This window comes from Alosa pseudoharengus, unplaced genomic scaffold (assembly GCF_046254945.1).
Source record: "Alosa pseudoharengus isolate Yale_2024_CS ecotype anadromous, Long Island Sound unplaced genomic scaffold, YU_APseudo_1.1 YU_APseudo_1.1_scf_11, whole genome shotgun sequence".
NCBI classification, from domain to species: domain Eukaryota; kingdom Metazoa; phylum Chordata; class Actinopteri; order Clupeiformes; family Clupeidae; genus Alosa; species Alosa pseudoharengus.
Genome location: NW_027468576.1, coordinates 14,792,962 through 14,800,782, shown reverse-complemented (window position 1 = coordinate 14,800,782; position 7,821 = coordinate 14,792,962). Strand labels below are relative to the sequence as shown.

The window sequence follows — 7,821 nt, the reverse complement described above, 5'->3', positions numbered from 1 at the left end:
GTTTGAAAGTTGCTACTCTTGTGCCGAGCTAGCAAAGGCTATGCCAGTCTGTTGAACTGCCTGCTTCACAAGGCTAAAAAATATGTCGGGACTGCAAAGGGCCTGACTGATAGGCCTACTTTGGCTTAGCCTTGTTGCAAAGGCTTTTCCCCATCAGTGTGGCGTTGGTGGTATAGTGGTTAGCATAGCTGCCTTCCAAGCAGTTGACCCGGGTTCGATTCCCGGCCAACGCAGTGCTCTCTCTTTACTTAAAGTCCTCTTTACTGAGTCCCGAAGGCCTCCGGTCTCACTACGAGATTTGCGCCTCCTCATTCCCGTCAAACTACAGGGTAGCGTGGCCGAGCGGTCTAAGGCGCTGGATTAAGGCTCCAGTCTCTTCGGGGGCGTGGGTTCGAATCCCACCGCTGCCATTATGACCAGCAGTGCAAGAAGAGATGGCTTTGCCCTCAAAACCAATTGGTGAATGACAGTCATGTCGCCTGTCTTCTCTAGCCATCTCGCTAACAGAAGTGAGGAATTCTTCCCTCCTGAGGGTTTTGCCCTGTGGGGTAGTGTGGCCGAGCGGTCTAAGGCGCTGGATTTAGGCTCCAGTCTCTCTGGAGGTGTGGGTTCAAATCCCACCACTGCCATTATCTTCTGATTAGCTAAGACCGAGCCTGTCCTTTTATCAGGGCCTCGTGAGCAAATGTCGACGTCCCTCGCCGCGTTTGCTGCAAGTATTGGGATTCTGAGCCACGCCCTGCTTGCAGTGTCTGGAGGTGACCGAATTGGAGCAAGCTTTTTGATACAGCTGTTGCCTCCACTTCCAGAGACGCCTTGCGGTTTGAAAGTTGCTACTCTTGTGCCGAGCTAGCAAAGGCTATGCCAGTCTGTTGAACTGCCTGCTTCACAAGGCTAAAAAATATGTCGGGACTGCAAAGGGCCTGACTGATAGGCCTACTTTGGCTTAGCCTTGTTGCAAAGGCTTTTCCCCATCAGTGTGGCGTTGGTGGTATAGTGGTTAGCATAGCTGCCTTCCAAGCAGTTGACCCGGGTTCGATTCCCGGCCAACGCAGTGCTCTCTCTTTACTTAAAGTCCTCTTTACTGAGTCCCGAAGGCCTCCGGTCTCACTACGAGATTTGCGCCTCCTCATTCCCGTCAAGACACAAGGTAGCGTGGCCGAGCGGTCTAAGGCGCTGGATTAAGGCTCCAGTCTCTTCGGGGGCGTGGGTTCGAATCCCACCGCTGACATTATGACCAGCAGTGCAAGAAGAGATGGCTTTGCCCTCAAAACCAATGGGTGAATGACAGTCATGTCGCCTGTCTTCTCTAGCCATCTCGCTAACAGAAGTGAGGAATTCTTCCCTCCTGAGGGTTTTGCCCTGTGGGGTAGTGTGGCCGAGCGGTCTAAGGCGCTGGATTTAGGCTCCAGTCTCTCTGGAGGCGTGGGTTCAAATCCCACCACTGCCATTATCTTCTGATTTGCGAAGACCGAGCCTGTCCTTTTATCAGGGCCTCGTGAGCAAATGTCGACGTCCCTCTCCGCGTTTGCTGCAAGTCTTGGGATTCTGAGCCACGCCCTGCTTGCAGTGTCTGGAGGTGACCGAATTCGAGCAAGCTTTTTGATACAGCTGTTGCCTCCACTTCCAGAGACGCCTTGCGATTTGAAAGTTGCTACTCTTGTGCCGAGCTAGCAAAGGCTATGCCAGTCTGTTGAACTGCCTGCTTCACAAGGCTAAAAAATATGTCGGGACTGCAAAGGGCCTGACTGATAGGCCTACTTTGGCTTAGCCTTGTTGCAAAGGCTTTCCCCCATCAGTGTGGCGTTGGTGGTATAGTGGTTAGCATAGCTGCCTTCCAAGCAGTTGACCCGGGTTCGATTCCCGGCCAACGCAGTGCTCTCTCATTACTTAAAGTCCTCTCTACTGAGTCCCGAAGGCCTCCGGTCTCACTACGAGATTTGCGCCTCCTCATTCCCGTCAAAACACAGGGTAGCGTGGCCGAGCGGTCTAAGGCGCTGGATTAAGGCTCCAGTCTCTTCGGGGGCGTGGGTTCGAATCCCACCGCTGCCATTATGACCAGCAGTGCAAGAAGAGATGGCTTTGCCCTCAAAACCAATGGGTGAATGACAGTCATGTCGCCTGTCTTCTCTAGCCATCTCGCTAACAGAAGTGAGGAATTCTTCCCTCCTGAGGGTTTTGCCCTGTGGGGTAGTGTGGCCGAGCGGTCTAAGGCGCTGGATTTAGGCTCCAGTCTCTCTGGAGGCGTGGGTTCAAATCCCACCACTGCCATTATCTTCTGATTTGCGAAGACCGAGCCTGTCCTTTTATCAGGGCCTCGTGAGCAAATGTCGACGTCCCTCGCCGCTTTTGCTGCAAGTCTTGGGATTCTGAGCCACGCCCTGCTTGCAGTGTCTGGAGGTGACCGAATTGGAGCAAGCTTTTTGATACAGCTGTTGCCTCCACTTCCAGAGACGCCTTGCGGTTTGAAAGTTGCTACTCTTGTGCCGAGCTAGCAAAGGCTATGCCAGTCTGTTGAACTGCCTGCTTCACAAGGCTAAAAAATATGTCGGGACTGCAAAGGGCCTGACTGATAGGCCTACTTTGGCTTAGCCTTGTTGCAAAGGCTTTTCCCCATCAGTGTGGCGTTGGTGGTATAGTGGTTAGCATAGCTGCCTTCCAAGCAGTTGACCCGGGTTCGATTCCCGGCCAACGCAGTGCTCTCTCTTTACTTAAAGTCCTCTTTACTGAGTCCCGAAGGCCTCCGGTCTCACTACGAGATTTGCGCCTCCTCATTCCCGTCTAAACACAGGGTAGCGTGGCCGAGCGGTCTAAGGCGCTGGATTAAGGCTCCAGTCTCTTCGGGGGCGTGGGATCGAATCCCACCGCAGACATTATGACCAGCAGTGCTAGAAGAGATGGCTTTGCCCTCAAAACCAATGGGTGAATGACAGTCATGTCGCCTGTCTTCTCTAGCCATCTCGCTAACAGAAGTGAGGAATTCTTCCCTCCTGAGGAATTTGCCCTGTGGGGTAGTGTGGCCGAGCGGTCTAAGGCGCTGGATTTAGGCTCCAGTCTCTCTGGAGGCGTGGGTTCAAATCCCACCACTGCCATTATCTTCTGATTAGCTAAGACCGAGCCTGTCCTTTTATCAGGGCCTCGTGAGCAAATGTCGACGTCCCTCTCCGCGTTTGCTGCAAGTCTTGGGATTCTGAGCCACGCCCTGCTTGCAGTGTCTGGAGGTGACCGAATTCGAGCAAGCTTTTTGATACAGCTGTTGCCTCCACTTCCAGAGACGCCTTGCGGTTTGAAAGTTGCTACTCTTGTGCCGAGCTAGCAAAGGCTATGCCAGTCTGTTGAACTGCCTGCTTCACAAGGCTAAAAAATATGTCGGGACTGCAAAGGGCCTGACTGATAGGCCTACTTTGGCTTAGCCTTGTTGCAAAGGCTTTCCCCCATCAGTGTGGCGTTGGTGGTATAGTGGTTAGCATAGCTGCCTTCCAAGCAGTTGACCCGGGTTCGATTCCCGGCCAACGCAGTGCTCTCTCATTACTTAAAGTCCTCTCTACTGAGTCCCGAAGGCCTCCGGTCTCACTACGAGATTTGCGCCTCCTCATTCCCGTCAAAACACAGGGTAGCGTGGCCGAGCGGTCTAAGGCGCTGGATTAAGGCTCCAGTCTCTTCGGGGGCGTGGGTTCGAATCCCACCGCTGCCATTATGACCAGCAGTGCAAGAAGAGATGGCTTTGCCCTCAAAACCAATGGGTGAATGACAGTCATGTCGCCTGTCTTCTCTAGCCATCTCGCTAACAGAAGTGAGGAATTCTTCCCTCCTGAGGGTTTTGCCCTGTGGGGTAGTGTGGCCGAGCGGTCTAAGGCGCTGGATTTAGGCTCCAGTCTCTCTGGAGGCGTGGGTTCAAATCCCACCACTGCCATTATCTTCTGATTTGCGAAGACCGAGCCTGTCCTTTTATCAGGGCCTCGTGAGCAAATGTCGACGTCCCTCGCCGCTTTTGCTGCAAGTCTTGGGATTCTGAGCCACGCCCTGCTTGCAGTGTCTGGAGGTGACCGAATTGGAGCAAGCTTTTTGATACAGCTGTTGCCTCCACTTCCAGAGACGCCTTGCGGTTTGAAAGTTGCTACTCTTGTGCCGAGCTAGCAAAGGCTATGCCAGTCTGTTGAACTGCCTGCTTCACAAGGCTAAAAAATATGTCGGGACTGCAAAGGGCCTGACTGATAGGCCTACTTTGGCTTAGCCTTGTTGCAAAGGCTTTTCCCCATCAGTGTGGCGTTGGTGGTATAGTGGTTAGCATAGCTGCCTTCCAAGCAGTTGACCCGGGTTCGATTCCCGGCCAACGCAGTGCTCTCTCTTTACTTAAAGTCCTCTTTACTGAGTCCCGAAGGCCTCCGGTCTCACTACGAGATTTGCGCCTCCTCATTCCCGTCTAAACACAGGGTAGCGTGGCCGAGCGGTCTAAGGCGCTGGATTAAGGCTCCAGTCTCTTCGGGGGCGTGGGTTCGAATCCCACCGCTGCCATTATGACCAGCAGTGCAAGAAGAGATGGCTTTGCCCTCAAAACCAATTGGTGAATGACAGTCATGTCGCCTGTCTTCTCTAGCCATCTCGCTAACAGAAGTGAGGAATTCTTCCCTCCTGAGGGTTTTGCCCTGTGGGGTAGTGTGGCCGAGCGGTCTAAGGCGCTGGATTTAGGCTCCAGTCTCTCTGGAGGCGTGGGTTCAAATCCCACCACTGCCATTATCTTCTGATTAGCTAAGACCGAGCCTGTCCTTTTATCAGGGCCTCGTGAGCAAATGTCGACGTCCCTCGCCGCGTTTGCTGCAAGTATTGGGATTCTGAGCCACGCCCTGCTTGCAGTGTCTGGAGGTGACCGAATTGGAGCAAGCTTTTTGATACAGCTGTTGCCTCCACTTCCAGAGACGCCTTGCGGTTTGAAAGTTGCTACTCTTGTGCCGAGCTAGCAAAGGCTATGCCAGTCTGTTGAACTGCCTGCTTCACAAGGCTAAAAAATATGTCGGGACTGCAAAGGGCCTGACTGATAGGCCTACTTTGGCTTAGCCTTGTTGCAAAGGCTTTTCCCCATCAGTGTGGCGTTGGTGGTATAGTGGTTAGCATAGCTGCCTTCCAAGCAGTTGACCCGGGTTCGATTCCCGGCCAACGCAGTGCTCTCTCTTTACTTAAAGTCCTCTTTACTGAGTCCCGAAGGCCTCCGGTCTCACTACGAGATTTGCGCCTCCTCATTCCCGTCAAACTACAGGGTAGCGTGGCCGAGCGGTCTAAGGCGCTGGATTAAGGCTCCAGTCTCTTCGGGGGCGTGGGTTCGAATCCCACCGCTGCCATTATGACCAGCAGTGCAAGAAGAGATGGCTTTGCCCTCAAAACCAATTGGTGAATGACAGTCATGTCGCCTGTCTTCTCTAGCCATCTCGCTAACAGAAGTGAGGAATTCTTCCCTCCTGAGGGTTTTGCCCTGTGGGGTAGTGTGGCCGAGCGGTCTAAGGCGCTGGATTTAGGCTCCAGTCTCTCTGGAGGCGTGGGTTCAAATCCCACCACTGCCATTATCTTCTGATTAGCTAAGACCGAGCCTGTCCTTTTATCAGGGCCTCGTGAGCAAATGTCGACGTCCCTCGCCGCGTTTGCTGCAAGTATTGGGATTCTGAGCCACGCCCTGCTTGCAGTGTCTGGAGGTGACCGAATTGGAGCAAGCTTTTTGATACAGCTGTTGCCTCCACTTCCAGAGACGCCTTGCGGTTTGAAAGTTGCTACTCTTGTGCCGAGCTAGCAAAGGCTATGCCAGTCTGTTGAACTGCCTGCTTCACAAGGCTAAAAAATATGTCGGGACTGCAAAGGGCCTGACTGATAGGCCTACTTTGGCTTAGCCTTGTTGCAAAGGCTTTTCCCCATCAGTGTGGCGTTGGTGGTATAGTGGTTAGCATAGCTGCCTTCCAAGCAGTTGACCCGGGTTCGATTCCCGGCCAACGCAGTGCTCTCTCTTTACTTAAAGTCCTCTTTACTGAGTCCCGAAGGCCTCCGGTCTCACTACGAGATTTGCGCCTCCTCATTCCCGTCAAGACACAAGGTAGCGTGGCCGAGCGGTCTAAGGCGCTGGATTAAGGCTCCAGTCTCTTCGGGGGCGTGGGTTCGAATCCCACCGCTGACATTATGACCAGCAGTGCAAGAAGAGATGGCTTTGCCCTCAAAACCAATGGGTGAATGACAGTCATGTCGCCTGTCTTCTCTAGCCATCTCGCTAACAGAAGTGAGGAATTCTTCCCTCCTGAGGGTTTTGCCCTGTGGGGTAGTGTGGCCGAGCGGTCTAAGGCGCTGGATTTAGGCTCCAGTCTCTCTGGAGGCGTGGGTTCAAATCCCACCACTGCCATTATCTTCTGATTTGCGAAGACCGAGCCTGTCCTTTTATCAGGGCCTCGTGAGCAAATGTCGACGTCCCTCTCCGCGTTTGCTGCAAGTCTTGGGATTCTGAGCCACGCCCTGCTTGCAGTGTCTGGAGGTGACCGAATTCGAGCAAGCTTTTTGATACAGCTGTTGCCTCCACTTCCAGAGACGCCTTGCGATTTGAAAGTTGCTACTCTTGTGCCGAGCTAGCAAAGGCTATGCCAGTCTGTTGAACTGCCTGCTTCACAAGGCTAAAAAATATGTCGGGACTGCAAAGGGCCTGACTGATAGGCCTACTTTGGCTTAGCCTTGTTGCAAAGGCTTTCCCCCATCAGTGTGGCGTTGGTGGTATAGTGGTTAGCATAGCTGCCTTCCAAGCAGTTGACCCGGGTTCGATTCCCGGCCAACGCAGTGCTCTCTCATTACTTAAAGTCCTCTCTACTGAGTCCCGAAGGCCTCCGGTCTCACTACGAGATTTGCGCCTCCTCATTCCCGTCAAAACACAGGGTAGCGTGGCCGAGCGGTCTAAGGCGCTGGATTAAGGCTCCAGTCTCTTCGGGGGCGTGGGTTCGAATCCCACCGCTGCCATTATGACCAGCAGTGCAAGAAGAGATGGCTTTGCCCTCAAAACCAATGGGTGAATGACAGTCATGTCGCCTGTCTTCTCTAGCCATCTCGCTAACAGAAGTGAGGAATTCTTCCCTCCTGAGGGTTTTGCCCTGTGGGGTAGTGTGGCCGAGCGGTCTAAGGCGCTGGATTTAGGCTCCAGTCTCTCTGGAGGCGTGGGTTCAAATCCCACCACTGCCATTATCTTCTGATTTGCGAAGACCGAGCCTGTCCTTTTATCAGGGCCTCGTGAGCAAATGTCGACGTCCCTCGCCGCTTTTGCTGCAAGTCTTGGGATTCTGAGCCACGCCCTGCTTGCAGTGTCTGGAGGTGACCGAATTGGAGCAAGCTTTTTGATACAGCTGTTGCCTCCACTTCCAGAGACGCCTTGCGGTTTGAAAGTTGCTACTCTTGTGCCGAGCTAGCAAAGGCTATGCCAGTCTGTTGAACTGCCTGCTTCACAAGGCTAAAAAATATGTCGGGACTGCAAAGGGCCTGACTGATAGGCCTACTTTGGCTTAGCCTTGTTGCAAAGGCTTTTCCCCATCAGTGTGGCGTTGGTGGTATAGTGGTTAGCATAGCTGCCTTCCAAGCAGTTGACCCGGGTTCGATTCCCGGCCAACGCAGTGCTCTCTCTTTACTTAAAGTCCTCTTTACTGAGTCCCGAAGGCCTCCGGTCTCACTACGAGATTTGCGCCTCCTCATTCCCGTCTAAACACAGGGTAGCGTGGCCGAGCGGTCTAAGGCGCTGGATTAAGGCTCCAGTCTCTTCGGGGGCGTGGGATCGAATCCCACCGCAGACATTATGACCAGCAGTGCAAGAAG

General features: G+C 53.5%; 29 non-coding genes across 29 annotated transcripts; all 29 read left to right on the top strand.

Moving 5' to 3' along the window:
* The first annotated feature begins 161 nt into the window (after nt 1-161).
* Nucleotides 162-233, top strand: trnag-ucc (transfer RNA glycine (anticodon UCC)). Its single transcript has one exon. It is a non-coding gene; the product is annotated as a tRNA-Gly (tRNA).
* A 95-nt stretch (nt 234-328) lies between these two features.
* trnal-aag (transfer RNA leucine (anticodon AAG)) lies at nt 329-410 on the top strand. Its single transcript has one exon. It is a non-coding gene; the product is annotated as a tRNA-Leu (tRNA).
* A 137-nt stretch (nt 411-547) lies between these two features.
* trnal-uag (transfer RNA leucine (anticodon UAG)) lies at nt 548-629 on the top strand. The gene has a single exon. It is a non-coding gene; the product is annotated as a tRNA-Leu (tRNA).
* A 353-nt stretch (nt 630-982) lies between these two features.
* On the top strand, nt 983-1,054 carry trnag-ucc (transfer RNA glycine (anticodon UCC)). Its single transcript has one exon. It is a non-coding gene; the product is annotated as a tRNA-Gly (tRNA).
* A 95-nt stretch (nt 1,055-1,149) lies between these two features.
* trnal-aag (transfer RNA leucine (anticodon AAG)) lies at nt 1,150-1,231 on the top strand. The gene has a single exon. It is a non-coding gene; the product is annotated as a tRNA-Leu (tRNA).
* Nucleotides 1,232-1,368: 137 nt separating this feature from the next.
* Nucleotides 1,369-1,450, top strand: trnal-uag (transfer RNA leucine (anticodon UAG)). Its single transcript has one exon. It is a non-coding gene; the product is annotated as a tRNA-Leu (tRNA).
* A 353-nt stretch (nt 1,451-1,803) lies between these two features.
* trnag-ucc (transfer RNA glycine (anticodon UCC)) lies at nt 1,804-1,875 on the top strand. The gene has a single exon. It is a non-coding gene; the product is annotated as a tRNA-Gly (tRNA).
* A 95-nt stretch (nt 1,876-1,970) lies between these two features.
* Nucleotides 1,971-2,052, top strand: trnal-aag (transfer RNA leucine (anticodon AAG)). The gene has a single exon. It is a non-coding gene; the product is annotated as a tRNA-Leu (tRNA).
* Nucleotides 2,053-2,189: 137 nt separating this feature from the next.
* trnal-uag (transfer RNA leucine (anticodon UAG)) lies at nt 2,190-2,271 on the top strand. Its single transcript has one exon. It is a non-coding gene; the product is annotated as a tRNA-Leu (tRNA).
* A 353-nt stretch (nt 2,272-2,624) lies between these two features.
* trnag-ucc (transfer RNA glycine (anticodon UCC)) lies at nt 2,625-2,696 on the top strand. Its single transcript has one exon. It is a non-coding gene; the product is annotated as a tRNA-Gly (tRNA).
* A 95-nt stretch (nt 2,697-2,791) lies between these two features.
* Nucleotides 2,792-2,882, top strand: trnal-aag (transfer RNA leucine (anticodon AAG)). Its single transcript has one exon. It is a non-coding gene; the product is annotated as a tRNA-Leu (tRNA).
* A 128-nt stretch (nt 2,883-3,010) lies between these two features.
* Nucleotides 3,011-3,092, top strand: trnal-uag (transfer RNA leucine (anticodon UAG)). Its single transcript has one exon. It is a non-coding gene; the product is annotated as a tRNA-Leu (tRNA).
* A 353-nt stretch (nt 3,093-3,445) lies between these two features.
* trnag-ucc (transfer RNA glycine (anticodon UCC)) lies at nt 3,446-3,517 on the top strand. The gene has a single exon. It is a non-coding gene; the product is annotated as a tRNA-Gly (tRNA).
* A 95-nt stretch (nt 3,518-3,612) lies between these two features.
* Nucleotides 3,613-3,694, top strand: trnal-aag (transfer RNA leucine (anticodon AAG)). The gene has a single exon. It is a non-coding gene; the product is annotated as a tRNA-Leu (tRNA).
* Nucleotides 3,695-3,831: 137 nt separating this feature from the next.
* trnal-uag (transfer RNA leucine (anticodon UAG)) lies at nt 3,832-3,913 on the top strand. Its single transcript has one exon. It is a non-coding gene; the product is annotated as a tRNA-Leu (tRNA).
* A 353-nt stretch (nt 3,914-4,266) lies between these two features.
* On the top strand, nt 4,267-4,338 carry trnag-ucc (transfer RNA glycine (anticodon UCC)). The gene has a single exon. It is a non-coding gene; the product is annotated as a tRNA-Gly (tRNA).
* A 95-nt stretch (nt 4,339-4,433) lies between these two features.
* trnal-aag (transfer RNA leucine (anticodon AAG)) lies at nt 4,434-4,515 on the top strand. Its single transcript has one exon. It is a non-coding gene; the product is annotated as a tRNA-Leu (tRNA).
* Nucleotides 4,516-4,652: 137 nt separating this feature from the next.
* trnal-uag (transfer RNA leucine (anticodon UAG)) lies at nt 4,653-4,734 on the top strand. The gene has a single exon. It is a non-coding gene; the product is annotated as a tRNA-Leu (tRNA).
* A 353-nt stretch (nt 4,735-5,087) lies between these two features.
* Nucleotides 5,088-5,159, top strand: trnag-ucc (transfer RNA glycine (anticodon UCC)). The gene has a single exon. It is a non-coding gene; the product is annotated as a tRNA-Gly (tRNA).
* Nucleotides 5,160-5,254: 95 nt separating this feature from the next.
* trnal-aag (transfer RNA leucine (anticodon AAG)) lies at nt 5,255-5,336 on the top strand. The gene has a single exon. It is a non-coding gene; the product is annotated as a tRNA-Leu (tRNA).
* Nucleotides 5,337-5,473: 137 nt separating this feature from the next.
* Nucleotides 5,474-5,555, top strand: trnal-uag (transfer RNA leucine (anticodon UAG)). Its single transcript has one exon. It is a non-coding gene; the product is annotated as a tRNA-Leu (tRNA).
* Nucleotides 5,556-5,908: 353 nt separating this feature from the next.
* trnag-ucc (transfer RNA glycine (anticodon UCC)) lies at nt 5,909-5,980 on the top strand. Its single transcript has one exon. It is a non-coding gene; the product is annotated as a tRNA-Gly (tRNA).
* A 95-nt stretch (nt 5,981-6,075) lies between these two features.
* On the top strand, nt 6,076-6,157 carry trnal-aag (transfer RNA leucine (anticodon AAG)). The gene has a single exon. It is a non-coding gene; the product is annotated as a tRNA-Leu (tRNA).
* A 137-nt stretch (nt 6,158-6,294) lies between these two features.
* Nucleotides 6,295-6,376, top strand: trnal-uag (transfer RNA leucine (anticodon UAG)). The gene has a single exon. It is a non-coding gene; the product is annotated as a tRNA-Leu (tRNA).
* Nucleotides 6,377-6,729: 353 nt separating this feature from the next.
* trnag-ucc (transfer RNA glycine (anticodon UCC)) lies at nt 6,730-6,801 on the top strand. The gene has a single exon. It is a non-coding gene; the product is annotated as a tRNA-Gly (tRNA).
* A 95-nt stretch (nt 6,802-6,896) lies between these two features.
* trnal-aag (transfer RNA leucine (anticodon AAG)) lies at nt 6,897-6,978 on the top strand. The gene has a single exon. It is a non-coding gene; the product is annotated as a tRNA-Leu (tRNA).
* A 137-nt stretch (nt 6,979-7,115) lies between these two features.
* Nucleotides 7,116-7,197, top strand: trnal-uag (transfer RNA leucine (anticodon UAG)). The gene has a single exon. It is a non-coding gene; the product is annotated as a tRNA-Leu (tRNA).
* A 353-nt stretch (nt 7,198-7,550) lies between these two features.
* On the top strand, nt 7,551-7,622 carry trnag-ucc (transfer RNA glycine (anticodon UCC)). Its single transcript has one exon. It is a non-coding gene; the product is annotated as a tRNA-Gly (tRNA).
* Nucleotides 7,623-7,717: 95 nt separating this feature from the next.
* Nucleotides 7,718-7,808, top strand: trnal-aag (transfer RNA leucine (anticodon AAG)). The gene has a single exon. It is a non-coding gene; the product is annotated as a tRNA-Leu (tRNA).
* The last annotated feature ends 13 nt before the right edge of the window (nt 7,809-7,821 follow it).